General features: G+C 35.8%; 1 protein-coding gene across 1 annotated transcript in view; it reads right to left on the bottom strand.

Annotated features, from left to right (window-relative positions):
* The window catches only part of LRRIQ1 (leucine rich repeats and IQ motif containing 1), a 201,070-nt gene that overhangs the window by 87,355 nt on the left and 98,372 nt on the right, over positions 1-15,343 (bottom strand). The window lies entirely within an intron of this gene.

Raw genomic sequence — 15,343 nt, 5'->3', positions numbered from 1 at the left:
GCATCTCAAAATAACCAATGGACATGGACAACAAAGCTGGGGATGTGATTGGGGGGTGGGGGTGGGGAGGAGGGTGTCAATGGGGAAAAAAGGAGAAACATCTGTAACAAAAATAAATTAATAATACTAAATCCTTACAGTTTGGAAACTTAGCTTATTCTGAGTTCTAAATCTCATTTTATAAACCCTCTCTTTCATCATCAGCGGAAAAGCTCAGATTGTTGGAGATTACTGTTATATATCTTATGGATGCCTCTTGCCACTAAACCAAATATGGCACTTCTCTTTTGCCTTTTCCTTTGCCTATACTTAAGGTTTATTTTTATTTTTATCTTCCCTCACTGTACTGTAATATGTAATATTCTGTAAAGTTAATTTGAGATAGGGATCAAACATAAACTCCAGACCTGAAAGTTGCCTAGCTTAATGCATGTTGCCTCCTTCTCAAACATTAGTTCTGCACACTTACTGAATTTGACCTTGATCTGAGACAAAAAACAAACACACAACAACCACACACAAACAAACAGATCCAGATTTGCTTGTTGTGGTTTTGTTCTTTTGTATTTATGGTGTATTAGTTGTCCCCATTTTCTCTGGGTTTAGAGATGCATAGAAGATTGGTTGTTTAAATTTAAAGACAACGTTATTGGTTCTTTATATGTTGGCTTCTAAAGAGCATCCTTGTGGTTTTATATTTGTGGCCTTTCTCACACGGACATCAGGTATATTTCTATTGAAATCAGTTATTACCTTCCTGCTGGACTATTTTAGAAACTAAATGATTGACCCATGGAGGCCTTGTGACTGTCTGGCCTGATATTCCCAGTTTTGGGTGGAACAACTCAGATTCAAGGTATAAAGGTCCCCCAAACCCACACTTGTCAGCCTGGCTCCAGTGGCATTTTGGCTTTACATGAAAAAGTGCAGGCTACACATCTTAGGAAAATGTTACCTCTACTTCAAGGCCTAAGTCAAAGCTGCTGGTTTGGAGGGACCTCGATTCACTCTGGTTCCTGAATGCTTCGCCCTGGTTGGGGGGTGGTTCAGCTAGGCTGAAACTCAACTGAATCTTGTGCTGGACCAATGGCCTCACAGTTTGATCTGCCATGTGGAAAATTATAGACTTGTTGACTAAAGATACAATGTTTTGATTACTCATATGGATGTCCATGGTAAGGCCCATCCCCTGATGAGACTAGAATCATGTCACTAGTTGGGCCTGATTCTATTTCTGATGTGAGGCTACCCATACTTGCCACACTTGTGATTTCGCAAAATTTACTTATTTGTTTTGTGGCAGAGGGGAATCCTATTCCGTGAATCCTTGCCTTTGCCTGTTCTTGGAGAATTGACTGCACACATTACACCTTCAGTCCCTTACCACTGTTTATACCTTTTCAGGTTATGTATCAGCTTGCTTTGGCCATATGATGGTGACCCTTGAAATGTGCGTAATTGTTCAGTTTTCTGGACCATTGGAATCTGACAGTTATATGTGTTTTATCACAAGAGCTACTCAGCAGTGAGCTAATAGTCTGACTCTACCACTCTCACTTCCTTCTGCCCACACAACTTAATAAAGTAGTTTGATCAGTTAATGGGATCAGCAAGGGATCAACCATTACAGCTACATCCTAAGTAATAATTAGGAAAAATGCATGGAAGGTAATACAGACCTATTTTGGCAACTCAGGATTCTACCCTTACTGTTACTGTGCAGGATGCATATTTATTTTCCCCAATAGCAAGTCCCAGGCCAGTATGATTGACACATTCTCACGGCGAGGCCTGGACAAAGAGGGCTTAGGATAAGTTTTATAAAAATGCACTTGTTCCTCTTGTTTCCTATCCTTGCAGATTAAAGGTCTAGGTGTGCGTAGAGAATAATTAGAAAAAAGGTAAAGTTATAGGTAAATGAAATGGAACATTCAAATTTTGAGGAGATCGATGGTACTCTCAGTACCAGTGAAGGGAATACCTTAGATTCTGAGAGGTACAGGGAAGGGAGAGTTGTTAATGATCTTTTATTCTTCAGAACTACCCATGAAGCCTTTATCCACAAGAAAAATGCCCCTGTAGGGTTCTCTCAAATGGCTACAAATACCTTAAATTTAACTTATTGCTGGGTCTGCTATCCTTTCCAGGAGGTTGTGGAACACAAATTGATAGTCATTTCCCTTAAATTTACTGGGAAGTCTATCATGACAACAGGTGACAGCCTGACAGCAGAAGAGAGAGCAAATCCTGCACCTCCCAGGTAAATCATCTCTGGGTGCTTTCTCCACCCCCATCCTCAGTCACCCCAAGGACTGGACAAATGCCACCTGGAAGGTGTCCTGCTCACAAATCACCTTCAAATATTTAAGGAAACAACACTATGTCCCTGGAAATATTTGAGAAGCCTCAACAAACTGGCCAGGGTTGTTTTACATGGCAGAATTGCATTAAACTTCTTCATCAAGAGCCAAGAAGGAATCTGTAATATCTAATACTTGCAGCTGTGCCTGGATAAAAGCCTCAAGTCTAGTGGGAAGGTAAATACAGAAATTTAAAGGTAAAACAACCTACGTTATTAATAGTAACTGTAATAAATTGCATCATGAGGATAATCTCATGGTTTTAGTCCTAGCTTCTACCAGATTATTCAGGGTAGCCACTGGAGTGCATACTTATGGGAAAATTTGCCACATAGAAAAAAGGGGTAGATACTGTTGGGAGACAAGTTTCCACGGGAAACTTGATTTGATTTATGGCAGCTTTTGTTGCCATGATTTATGGCATGATTTATGGCAGCTTTTGTTCTGGACTATCTTTTTAAAAATGTTACTATAGCTAACGGACCTGAAAGATGGACATAGTCTTCTAGTGTTTCCCTCTGGGGCAGAAGTCAAAATTAGTTGCTTGATATAATAAAGATAATGACATTCTCTGGAGCATAGGATGGTCAGGTTGCTAGCAGCCCTTCATAAAACATGGGGTTTCCTAGGCTCAGGATTCCTAGGAAAAAAAGTTTTCAGATTCTTCCCTGTGGAACTTGAGGACCAAGAGGAATGGATATGAACATGAAACTCCCACTACCTGATGTGACAAGTAATAAATGTCTCGTATCTTCTGCTACTGACCATGAATGTATGGCAGCTGAACTCGTTTAACTGCATGTAGGATAAAAATCTCAAAGCCCTCACAGTTCTCGGCACTTAAAAACTTATAGTAAACTATGCTTAATAAAATGAAAACAAATTTACTCTTGGTTATTAGTGTCTCTTTGGTTAACCATTTGTTAAATGCAATCACATTTCAGAGAGGCAACAAACAATACAAAAGCTTCATGGCAGATTAATACAGACTTTTTTACCCTGGCTAGTTTATTAAGACAATTTTAGATTTTATAGCAATTATAATTCACGGCAAATAGCCAAATATATTTCTGACATCCCCTAAACTTAAATCCATGGCATATATGTTTATGTACCTATCCCAACCCCAGGCATGGTCTGCCACATTGTAAGTATTCAGTGTTTTTATTTGCAGGAAGTGAAAAATTAAGTTTGAATGGATGTTATTGTGATAAAAACTTATCACTACATTGTGATAAGTTTTAAAGAAAAGAGAAATATGGACTTAATCCAAAGAGAACTATTATTATTTCCTAAATAAGTGATAAAAGGAAAGTCCTGGTAAGATAAGTCTCATACTTCTAAACAGGAACATTAAATAGAGAAATAAAAAGTATAGGGACACTGGTAATTTGATTGTTACATCTGAAGTTGTGAGATCACTTCAAAATAAAATGGTAGCAATAGAAAGGGGGTTAAAAATGTCAAAGGAAGGCAAAGCAACAATATTTTCCTAATTGATAATTTGGCTTTAAATCTTAGCTCCCTAAACTATAATCTTTGCATTGCTGATAAAGTCATCCATTTTATTTATTTATTTATTTATTTATTTATTCATTTATTCATTCATTTATTTTTTTCTTTATTAATTTTAGAGAGTGAGGAAGAGAGAGGGAGTGAGAGATAGAAACATCAATGGGAAAGAACATCAGTTGGCCGCCTTCTTCATACCCCCACACTGGGGATTTGGCCCACAACCTGGGCATGTGCACTGACCAAGAATCAAACCTGTGACCTCTTGGTGTATGGGTCAACGCTCAACCACTGAGCCACACTGGCTGGCTAATGCCATCCATTTTAAACAAAAACATTTAACTCCCTTACTAAAAACCCTATAATAATTTTCTAGCACATTTGAAATAAAATTCAAAGTTCTGACATTATCTTAGGTTTCATGTGGACTGATACTTGGCGATTTTTGTTTGTTTCTTATCTCTGTTTTTTTCCCCAATACTAAACATTTCTACCTATTTTAAATTTCCTGTTACTTTAATATTCCAAGGAATTTCCTGTTTCAAGACTTCCATACTTGTCTTGTACTTAGCCCAGTGAAGTATTACCTATAGCTATTCTTTCACTTTATTTTCACATCTCTATTAAAATATACCTTGTGAAGGCCTTTGCTGATCTTCCAATCAGATTTTATGCTCTTTCCCTAAACCTTTCTTATTTTTATAGTAATTTTCAGTACCTTATAGTGTGCTGTAAAGTTACATTTATTTATGGTCTGTCATCTCAAGTTAAATCTAAGCTCTGTGAGGTAAGGGATTTCTTATTCACTGTGATAAAAACAATACCTGGCACATTTAAGATAAATATTTACTTGAAATATTCATTTATAGACATTTTGTTTGGTTTCGGCTTTCATTGGAATTAAGATCCTTTTGAGAGCATCTGTATCTATTGATTTTTTTTAAAATCTGAAGGCAGTCAGAAATGAAAGAAAGGATCCAGAGAGTAGAGTTTAATGCTGACATAAACCTTAAATTTGTCTATACAGATTTCCCTTCCGGAAAATTCCCAATTCTATTAACAGGAAGGAGAAGCCAAACAGAAACCTGAGGCTCACTTAGAGCAGTTTCACTGGGACAAAAAGACAGAAGTTGAAGTGTGGGGATGCCAAGACAGTTAGGAGTGAAAGGACCATGATCCCCAGGAGTAGAACCACAGAAATGTGAGCTCATTCATACATAACATTTTCCTTCATGTGTTTGCCAATTCAAAGTAGTACATATGTAGCAGAGATAGCTAGACCAAAGTGCAATAGCAACAGCTGGGGTGCTAAAAAGCTAAAAAGACCTTTGTTCTGTCAGTTGCCCTACAAAAGCTTGAAAATAAGCCTCAAAAGGATCTCTGCCTATAAACTATCTGCCTGCCCAAATAAAATTCAATTCTCTATAGGGGATAAAAAACAACATTTTCCAGGATCTTTACACTTTTAAATATATTCCTGATACTTAACCAAAAATTTAATGCTAAGAAAGAGAATTGACTGACTAAAAATATGAGGTAAACAATCAATGGAAATAAACCCATAAGTGATCCAGATGTTGCAATTAACTGAGAAAGCTTTGAAAATACAATATTAGCATGTTCAAAAAGTACATATAAAAATGATAGAAAATTTCAACAAATAACTAGAATTTATAATAAATAATCAAGCAGAAATTCCAGAACTAATAATTGAGATAACTGAAATTAAGAATTTAATTGATGGGCTAAAAAAAATTTAGATAATTCAGGAGAGATCATTAGTGACCTATAGGGTAGGTCAGTAGGAAACTTCCAAATTAAAACACAAAAGCAAAAAAAAAAAAATTAAGAAGTCTAAAAGACACATGTAAAATAGTGAGATATTGTAACATGTATATTTTTGGAGTCACTTTATAAACCTCAAAGAAAAGAGATAATAAAAACAATTAAACGTTTGAAATAACTCTGCTCAAGCAATTTCAAAAACTGATGAAAGACACCAACTACAGATTCAAACAGCCATATTATTTTTCCCACTCCAAGCAGAGAAAATACAAAGAAAATCACACTCATATGTTCAAATACAAAAGCAGAAAATGAACCCTAAGAGTAGTCTGGGAAGTGGTGGTGGAAAGGTAATATCTTCAGAGAAGAAAAAATAAGATTTATTACTGAATTTTCCACAGAGTCTAGGGAAGCCAGAAGCTAATAAAATGGCATCTTTGAACACAAAAAAAGCCTACCGAAAAGTCTATACGTAGAGCTGATATTTTGAAAATTTTTAAGTAAAAGAAAAACATAGATGCAGAAAAAAAACTTTTGACAAAATCTGGCACCCGTTTACGATAAAAAAAAGAAAGAAAGAAAGAAAAAAAAAAACCTCTCAGCAAAATGGGAATAGACGAAACATATCTCAACAAAATAAAAGCCACATATGACAAACCCACAGTTAACATTATACTCAATGGTGAAAAACTAAAAGCATTTCTGTTAAGATTAGGAACAAGATAGGGATGTCCATTTTTATTCAACATAGTACTGGAAGTCCTAGACATAGCAATCAGACAAGGAGAAAACACAAAAGACATGTAAATTGGAAAGGAAGAAATTAAACTTTTATTACTTGCAGACAATATGATACCGTATATAGAAAACCCTAAAGATTTCACTATAAAACTATGGAAACTGATAAATAAATTCAGTAAAGTAGCAGGATACAAACTAAATATCTAAAAATCGGTTACATTTTTTTATGTGGAAACATAAGTAATGACCTATAAAGGGAAACTAAGAAAACAATATTAATTACAATTACATAAAAAAAATACCTAGAAACAAATTTAACCAAGGAGGTAAGAAAATGAAGAAGATGCAAATAAATGGAAGCATATGCCATGCCCATAGATAGGAAGAATGAACATTGTTAAAATGTCCATAATACCCAAAGCAATGTATAGATTCAACACAATTCCTATCAAAATACCAATGGTGTATTTCACAGAACTAGAAGAAATAATCCAAAAATTTATATGGAACCACAAAAGACCCCAGATAGCCACAGCATTCTTGCATTCTTGAGAAAGAACAAAGTTGGAAGAATCATGCTACCTGACAGAACTATACTACCAGGCCATAGTAAAAAAAAAAAAAATGGTACTGGCATAAAAAAAAAAAAAAAAAAAAGACATATAGATCAATGGAAGAGAATAGAGAGGTCAAAAATAAACCTATGTCTATATGATCAATAAATATTTGACAAAGGAAGCAAGAACATGCAAAAAGGTAAAGAAATAAATTCAATAAATAGTATTGGGAAAATTCACAGATTGATACAAAAAATAAAAGTAGACTACCTTCTTATACCATATACAAGAATAAACTCAAAATGGATTAAAGATAAAATGTAAGATTCAATAATATAAAAATCTTAGAAGAAATCATAAGCAGTAAAATCTCAGACATTTCTCTTAGTAATATTTTTCCTTTTATTTTTCAAAAATATGTTTTTATTTACATTTTTTTACAGAGAGAGGAGAGAGAGAGAAACATTGATGTGAGAGAGACACATCGATCTGTTGGCTCCACCTGACTGGGGAATGAACCCAAAACCTGGGCATGTGCCCTGACCAGAAATCAAACCTGTGACCTTTCAGTGCATGGAACAATGCTCAAACAACTGAGCCCCACTGTCCACAGCATTTTTTTTTTCTTATATATCTCCTTGGGCAAGGGAAACAAAAGAAAGTAATAAACAAATGGGACTATATCAAACAGAAACTTTTTTGCACAGCAAAGGAAACTGTCAACAAAATGAAAAGAAAATGCACTGAATGGGAAAATATATTCACCAAGAATATATCTGATAAGGAGTGAATATCCAAAATTAATGAATAATTTATACAGCTCAACACCATAAAAACAAACAATCCAATTTAAAATTTGGTGAAGGTCTTGAACAGACACTTCTCCAAAAAGGACATACAGATGGCCAATACATATATGAAAAGATGCTCAACATCACTAATCATCAGATAAATGCAAATGAAAACCACAATGAGATATCACCTCACACCGATCAGAATGGTCATCATCAACAAATCAATAAACAACAAGTGTTGAAGAGAATATGGAGAAAAGGGAACACTCATGCACTGTTGGTGGGAATTCAGATTGGTGCAGCTACTGTGGAAAGCAGTATGCAGTTTCCTCAAACAATTTAAAATGGAACTGCCTTATGAGCCATCCATTCAATTTCTAGGTATATATCCACAGAAATCCAAAACACTAATTTGAAAGAATATATGCAGCATTATTAAGAATAGTCAAGCTATGGAAGCAACCCAAGTACCCATCAATATACGAGTAGTTTAAAAAGCAGTGCTACATATATACAATGGAATATTACTCAACAATAAAAACAAAAAAACAAAACAAAACAAAAAACCCAGAATCTTACCATTTGGGATAGAATAGATAGACCTAGAGGTTATTATGCTAAGTGAAATAAGTCAGTCAGAGAAAGACAAATACCACATGATTTCACTTATATGTGGAATCTAAAGAACAATATAAATTAACAAACAAAAATAAACAGACTCATAGATATAGAGAACAGACTGATGGTTGTCAGAGGAGAGGGAGGTTGGGGGACAGGGTAAAAAATGAGAAGGGATTGAGAAGTACAAATTGTATTTACAAAATAATCATGAGGATGTAAGTAAAGCATAAAAAATATAGTCAATAGTATTGTAATAACAATGTATATGGCCAGTAGGGTACTGGAAATATAAGTATAGCAAAGTAATCATTTAGTAAAGTATATGATTGTCTAACCACTATGCTGCACACCTGAAACTAATACAAAATAATAGTAAATGGAAACTGTAATTGAAAACAAATTTTAAATTTTTTTACATAAAGTAAAAGAAATTTTCAAGCAATCAAAATCTGACCTCAGACTTCCGGTCAAGATGGCGGCGTAGGTAAACGCGGTATCGCATCCTCCCACAACCACATCAAAGTTACAATTAAACTACAGAACAACCATCATTCAAAACCGCCTGAAATCAAGCTGAATGGAAGTTGTACAACTACGGAACTAAGGAAAAAAAAAAAAGCAGCTACATCCAGACCGGTAGGAGGGGCGGCGGCGCGAGGGGGGGCGGCAGCGGCGGCAGCGCAGCAGCGGAGCACGCAGCAGCGAGACGGGCTGGTCCCACACCCAAGCGTGGTGGATAAAAATCAGGAGGATCCCGCGGCTGGGAAGGTCCTTCCTGAGGACTGAGGGGGTCCCCGTCCCACACCAGGTGTCCCGCTCAGGTTTCCAGTGCCAGGAAGAGAAGTCCCCATAACTTCTGGCTGGAAAAACCAGCGGAAACTGAGGCTCAGGGAAGCTGAAGTGGCTGGAGCCCCAGGCAGCTCCTTAAAGGGCCCGCGCACAGACTTATCGGACTCTCTCCCTCTAAGCTCGGAGGGGAGGCAGCTCGAGGGGCACCAGAGACACACAGGGAAGAACTGAGCTGTTTGGCACTGGAGCGAGGGCTGGAGAGGGGGCTTCCTCGGGGACAAACGTGCTGTCAGAGGCCTTTGTTCCTTTGGTGAGCCCTTCCCTGGGGCGGCAGACAGAAGCCATATCTGGGACTCCAGCAACCTGGCTCACACTCGTAGCCCCGCCCTGCTGACTCCCTGAGGCCCCGCCCCGCCCCACACAACTTTCAAGCTGTTGCCACTTGCTTAACCATAGGATTGGCCGGTCTTGGATCCTGCTTCAGGTTTTTCCTAAATTCTTTCAAACGAGCAGCACCGGGTCTCAGCGAGCCCCATACCTCTCATTAAGTAATACACAGAAACAAACACAGGGAGGCAGCCAAAATGAGGATACAAAGAAACAGGTCCCAAATGAAAGAACAGAACAAAACCCCAATAAAAGAACTAAGCGAAAGGGAGATAAGCAACCTAACAGATACTGAGTTCAAAATACTGCTTATAAGGATGCTCAATGAACTTAGTGAGAACCTCAGTGAACTTAGGGAGGGCATCAAGAGCATAAAAAAGTACCAGTTAGAAATCATGGATATACAGTTAGAATTAAAGGAGGCATTAACTGAAATAAAGAATAATTTACACAGCTTCAATAATAGAGTATGTAGATCCAAGGAGCAAACCATCGATTTGGAATATAAGGAAGCAAAAAATCCCCAATCAGAAGAGCAAAAAGAAAAAAGAATCCAAAAAAATGAGGATAGAGTAAGGAGCCTCTGGGATAACTTCAAGCGTGCCAACATTCGCATCTTGGGGGTGCCCGAAGGAGAAGAGAGAGAACAAGAAATCGAAAACCTGTTTGAAACAATAATGGCAGAAAACTTTCCTAACTTGGTGAAGGAAACAGACATACAAGTCCAGGAAGCACAGAGAGTCCCAAACAAGATGAACCCCAAGAGGCCCACACCAAGACACATCATCATCAAAATGCAAAAGGTTCAAGACAAAGAGAGAATCCTAAAAGCAGCAAGAGAAAGGCAGCTAGTTACCTACAAGGGAGTACCCATTAGGCTGTCAGCTGATTTCTCAAAAGAAACTTTGCAGGCCAGAAGGGAGTGGCAAGAAATATTCAGAGTGATGAAAACCAAGAACCTACAACCAAAATTACTCTATCCTGCAAAGCTGTCATTTAGAATCGATGGACATACAAAAACTTTCCCAGACAAGAAAAAGTTAAAGGAGTTCATCACCACCAAACCGTTATTATATGAAATGATGAAGGGTCTTTTTGAAGAAAAAGATAAAATGTATGAACAAACAAAATGGCAATGAATAAATATCTATCAACAATGGAATCTACAAACAAAATGAACAGGAAGAACAGAAACATTCTCATAGATACAGAGAACATTTTATTGGTTGCCAGTTGGGAAGGGGATTGGGGGAATGGGTGAAAAAGGTGAAGGGATTAAGAAGCACAAACTCATTGCTAGACTGACAAACCTCAAAGGGAAAGGGGTTGGGGGGGTGGGAAGAAATAAACCAAAGAACTTATATGCATAACCAATGGACACAGACAATAGTGTGGGAAAAGGTGGGAGGGGGGCGTGAGTGGGGAGGAGGGGGTCAATGGGGGAAAATGTGGAACATCTGTAATACATTTTACATCCAACAATAAAGATTTGGAAAAAAAAAAAAAAAATCTGACCTGAACTAAAATTAATACTAAAGAAAGACATTTAGGCAAAGAAAAATTATCCCTGATGGAAGCATGTTAATGCAGGAAAGAATGAAGTACATGGGAAAAGATAACCACTAACTAACAAGCTAATAAAGAAAGTAAAGAGAAAAACAAAAATAAGCAATTAATGCAAAAAAATGCAAAAAAAAAACATAAAACAGGACAAATAAGAAGATGACATATACAAGTCTAATTATACTCAATTAAAATAGCTTGAATACATAAATAAAAAATGTCAGAATGAAATATAAAAATAAGCAAAACCCAACTATATATTCTTACAAGAGTCCATTTTAAATATAAAAGCACAGAAATGTCAACTGAGAATGTTTAAGAAAATACAAATTATGAAATTGTCAACCAAAAATTGTTGCTGTTTTGAAAATATCAGAGGAAGTAGCTATTAATCCAGTTAAAGAGGAAATCTAGGGTTAAAGAGAAAACACTTATTATGATAAAAAGGGTCACTAATACAATGATTTGACTATCCTAAATGTGTATGCCCTGATAACATAGCTTCAAAATATGAGGCAAAATTTTACAGAACAGCTGATTTAGAGGATCCCACAATCATAGTAAGAGATTTTTACCATTCTTCTGTCAATACCTGGTAGAATACCCCTACCCCAATCAATCACCAAGGACACAGAAGATTTAAAAACACAATTAATAAATATAAAGTATTTATGATTTTATAAAATCAACACATACAGAATGTATATTCTTTTCAAGTGTACATGAAATGGTTCCCCAAATAGACTATGTGCTGAGATAAAATTTTAAAGAATAATATCAATCTTATATCAAATTCTAGAAAATAGAAACAGTGGAAATACTTTTCAACCAAATGTATAAAGCCAACATAAACTTGATACAAAAATCTGAAGAGCGTTTTATAAGAAAGAAAATTAACAGGCCCATTTTTTTCTGGAATATAAATGTAAAAACTCTAAACAAACCTGGCCAGTATGATTCAGTGGACTGAGCATCGTCCCCTGGACTGAGAGGTCCCAGTTTGATTCCTCATTAGGGCACATGCCTGGGTTGCACGCTCAATCCCCAGTAGGGGGTGTGCAGGAGGCAGTCCATCAATGTTTCTCTCTCACATCGACATTTCTTTTTAATTTTTTTTTCTTTATTGATTTTTAAAGAGAGAGGAAAGGAGAGGAAGAGAGAGATAGAAACATCGATAAGAGAGAACATCAACTGGCCACCTCCTGCCTGATCACCACTGGGGATTTAGCCCACAACATGGGCATGTGCCATGACCAGCAATTGAACCAATGACCTCTTGGTGCATGGGTCAACACTCAACCAGTGAGCCACAGTGGCAGGGTTCTCACATCAATGTTTCTATCTCTCTTTTCCTTCCTCTTTCTCTAAAAAAAAAAAAAATCAATAAAAATATTTTTTAAAAATCCTAAACAAATTATTAGTAAATCAAATTAGAGCTATATAAAAAACATAATACATTATAGCCTTGGCTGGGTGTCTCAGTTAGTAGGAGCATTATCCCATACACCAAAATGTTTTGGCTTTGATTCTGGGTCAGGACACATACCTAGGCTGTGAGGCATGTGCAGGAAGTAACCGATTGATCTATGTTTTTCTCTCACATTGGTATCTCCTTTTCTCTCTTTCTTTCTCTCCCTTTCTCTTGCTAAAAAATCAATAAACACATCCTTGGGTGAGAATTTTTTTAAAAAGATAATATATTATACATAAATTGGTTTATTCTAGAATACAAGGATTAATGTTTGAAAAATCAATGTTATATGCATAAAAAGTATTAGATAAAGTTCAAATCATATATAAAATCATCACGATCATGATCATCATATTAACCTCTTAGACAGGTAAGAAGATTCTAAGGAAGGTAACTTCCTTAATCAAATAAAAGAACCTATATTAATAAACACAGTGATCTATTAATCACTAAGTACATTAAAAGCTTTCACTTTGAGACGAGGAGCTAGAACAAGATGTCTACTCATATTCAGTATTTTATTGGAGGTAGTGGCCAAAACAATCAGGCAAGAAAAATAAATATAAGGCATAAGAATTGAAAAAAATGAAATAAAATTGTTGTTATTTTGAGATGACATGACTGCATTTACAGAATATTCAAAAGACTTGAGAGACAGGTACAAAATTAATAAGTGATTTCAACAAAGTGACTAAATAAAAGGTTAATATACAAAAATAACATCAGAAAACATCAACTACTTAAGAAAATAATCTAACCAAAAATGTTCAAGACCACTCTAGAGCATTGTGGACAAAAATCTTACATGGCTTAAATATATGGTGGGATATTCTATGTTCAAGAATTTAAAAATGTATTATTCTAAAAGATATCAGGTCTCCCAAATTGATTTAAGTATTCACTACAACCTCAGACAAAATTCTAATATTTACTGTGCAAATTGACAGGATGATTTTTAAATTTATACAGAAATAAAAATGGTCAACAGAGCAGTAGTAGTTCTTTCTTGAAGAGAAAGAACAAAGTTGGAGCTTTTTATAAGACTAATTATCAAAATTTATTGTACATTATACAATAGTTAAAATATGAAGATGCAAGGATAAATGCATAACAATGAGACAAATTGAGAGAGCCCACATATATGATTACTTAAGTTTAAACAAAGCTTCAACTGAATCCATTATGAAAAGTTAACCAAATGTGTGTGCATAGGGGGAGGGGATCTTGACCCCTTCCTCTCACTACTCACAAAAATTACTTTCAGATGCCTCATAGACTTAAATTCCAAAAGTAAAGATAATAAAGTTTTTAGAATATGATCTAGGAATAGGCAAAGATATCTTATATGTTACAACAACTAAAAACTTTAGTTTTTAATTTAAAATTAGAAGCATTCTATTTATCAAAATGAACCATAAAAACAATTTAAAAAGTAAGCCTCCGAATTTAGAGAAGGTATTTTCAAAGAAAAAGAGAATCATATTCAGAATATATAAAGGACTTCTATAACTCAGTAAGAAAAATGTGTACAACCCAACTGAAAAATATGCAAAACTTGATCATGTCACAAAAGTGATATCTAAATGGCCAAAAAAGGTATTCAACATTATAAGTTATGAGAAAAATTCAAATTAAAACAAGATACCACAACAAACCTAAAACAAACCAAACCAGGGGGAAAAGACATGAAAATACAAACCGTTGGTGAGGATAGAGCTGCTCTAAAACTCTCATATTTTGCTTACAGAGCTATAAATTAATACAATCACTTTGGGATACTGTTAGGAACTGCCTACTAAACACAGGTAAACACTATTATCCATAAATTCTATTTCAAAAAGAAATGTGAATATCCATATTAAAAGACACATACAAGAATGATCATAGCTTCTTTGGTCATAATAGGTAATACTAGAAATAATTCAACATTAATAATCTACCAATAGTGGAATAGACTTTTAAAAAACAATATATTCAAATAATGGATTAAAAGTGGTATATTCCTCCCTGGCCAGTTTGACTCAGCGGTTAGAGTGTCGGTCTGTGGTCCAGAGAGACCCATGTTTGGTTCCCACTAAGGGCACGTACCTCGGTTGCAGTGTGTCCCCGGCCCTGTTTGGGTCGTGCGGGTGGCAACCACTTGATGTGTCCCTTTCACGTCGATGTTTTTCTCTCTTCCTCTCTCTCCCTCCCACTCTGAACAAAAAAATGGAAAAATGTCCTCGGGTGAGGATAAAAACAAACGAACAAACAAACAAACAAACAAAAAAGCGGTATATTGAAAAGAGTGTTATTTAAACAGCTGCACTCAGCCACACAGATACATCTCACAGATGTAATATCATGTGAACAAAGAGTACATAGTGTATGGCCCCCCTTATAGGAAGTTCAAAAATAGGCAAAACTAATCTATGATAATGGAGGTATGAATACTAAAGAGGTATAAGGAAGTCTTTTGGGGATGTTCATATGTTCTATATCTTAACCTGACTGATGGGTATCTCAGTGTTAACTATCTAGAGAAGAGTAAACAGAATAAGCAAAACTAAGGATGTAAAAGGCAAGCACTCTATACAGTAAACGTGTGCTCAATTTGGTTGGAGCATATGGAAGCCACAGGGGAAAAATGGTGAATATGTCTGTACACTTTGCTATCATTTTGTGGAATACACAGATAACAATTTAAGGAGGTTGTTCTCATTTTTCTAGACAACAAATAATTATTAAAGGTTGTTGAATGGGTATATATAAGATTATAATTAT

The sequence above is a fragment of the Molossus molossus genome, unplaced genomic scaffold (assembly GCF_014108415.1).
Source record: "Molossus molossus isolate mMolMol1 unplaced genomic scaffold, mMolMol1.p scaffold_m16_p_10, whole genome shotgun sequence".
Lineage (NCBI taxonomy): Eukaryota > Metazoa > Chordata > Mammalia > Chiroptera > Molossidae > Molossus > Molossus molossus.
The sequence above is the reverse complement of the archived record's forward strand: the minus strand, read 5'-3'. Positions and strand labels throughout refer to the sequence as shown.